We start from the raw sequence: 1,459 nt of genomic DNA on the forward strand, positions 1-1,459 counted from the left end.
CAGCCGCCTTTCATACCATTCAAGGCCATTCTGGAGAATGAAGACCTGCCGTGGCCGGAGAACCAAACCCTTCACCCCGAGGATGAGTTCAACTATATGTCACCAAGTTGGACCCGGTAAGATCCTTCTCTAGGGATGATATCCATTAGTGCTTACATGTAATGGGGATCATTTCTATTCCTCGGTCTTCTCCCTCTTGTGCTTTGTTCTCATTGCTCCTGCCAGTTACTATGTCTCTGCTTCTTCTTAGTATAATGGAAAGATCTCGACTGTGAAGAAGTCCATGACCATCTGGTGAGTATCCACTATGTATTTCTACTATTTTATCCATACATTGTAAATGAATATCACATAACTAGTAAATTTTATAATAGAGAATAGTGTTGAGCAAATAGTATACGTCGAATACCTCGCTCCCATAGGAATGTGTGTAAGCCGCCGAACACAAAGGGGTTAAGCGCAGTGAATATTTGACGGCCGCTTACACGCATTCCTATGGGAGCGAGGTATTCGACGAATACTATTCGCTCAACACTAATAGAGAACATTTCCTCTAAATGAAAAGAAGCCTTTGGGGTTGTTTTATATACACCAGTCTTCCTAACCTCTTAGCCATCAGAGGGTGTGCCTAGAGGAAAATCAACACCATTTCATAGCATAGATTTTCAGCATCATTTATGCCAGATTTCTGATATGAATAATAATAAATGTGGTAAGGCTGATGGCCCCTTCTTTTGCATTTGCACATTTCTTTTTTTTTCCACAAAAACAACTTTTACAAAAAATTGCAACTTTTTATGCCTTGTATTCCAGATAACTTTGAGTTATCCTCTTCTCAGTTACTGTATATCTGCTATTGGTTAAACTGGTTGGCAACCAACACAAGCTACATCCATTTTGCAAAATTTTTAATACAACCATTGTAAGACATCTGTGGAGCCTTTGCAGAAATTTACACTATCAGATCAGGATACAAGAAATCTTATTACAGTTTCCCACTTGTCTATATTCTGAATATATAAAACTAACATATCCATCTTGTGTCTTGCAGGATCAGCCCGTGCCAATGCCCAGAACTCTGTCCCTCCTCACCCATGCCTCTGCTGTCTTATGAGACCTCGGCTGCCTACATCATCAGCTTTATCCCATCTTTATGCTGCAAATGTTCCACCACGTTGTTGCCTGCACCTTCACAATACATCCTTCGATATCTGGCCGGCATCTAACATCACCCTCTCCTGAACAGTCTCCACATAGCCAGGAGTGGCCTGTGCATATATTCCAACTGCAAGTACAAGCCAGGTAAGTTATACACCTCACCTATATATTCACAGTACATACACATAGTATAGACACATACATGTAGATAGATAGAAGTATAGAGATATGGATAGAAATATAGACACATAAATATATACATGTACTGTATAGTCACAATCACATAGATAGAACAGATAGA

At 40.0% G+C, this 1,459-nt stretch overlaps 1 long non-coding RNA gene across 1 annotated transcript; it reads left to right on the forward strand.

Moving 5' to 3' along the window:
* Nucleotides 1-1,241, forward strand: LOC142196436 (uncharacterized). The gene is made up of 3 exons (XR_012715246.1): nt 1-116; nt 251-294; nt 1,052-1,241. It is a non-coding gene; the product is annotated as an uncharacterized LOC142196436 (long non-coding RNA).
* The last annotated feature ends 218 nt before the right edge of the window (nt 1,242-1,459 follow it).

This window comes from Leptodactylus fuscus, chromosome 1 (assembly GCF_031893055.1).
Source record: "Leptodactylus fuscus isolate aLepFus1 chromosome 1, aLepFus1.hap2, whole genome shotgun sequence".
Lineage (NCBI taxonomy): Eukaryota > Metazoa > Chordata > Amphibia > Anura > Leptodactylidae > Leptodactylus > Leptodactylus fuscus.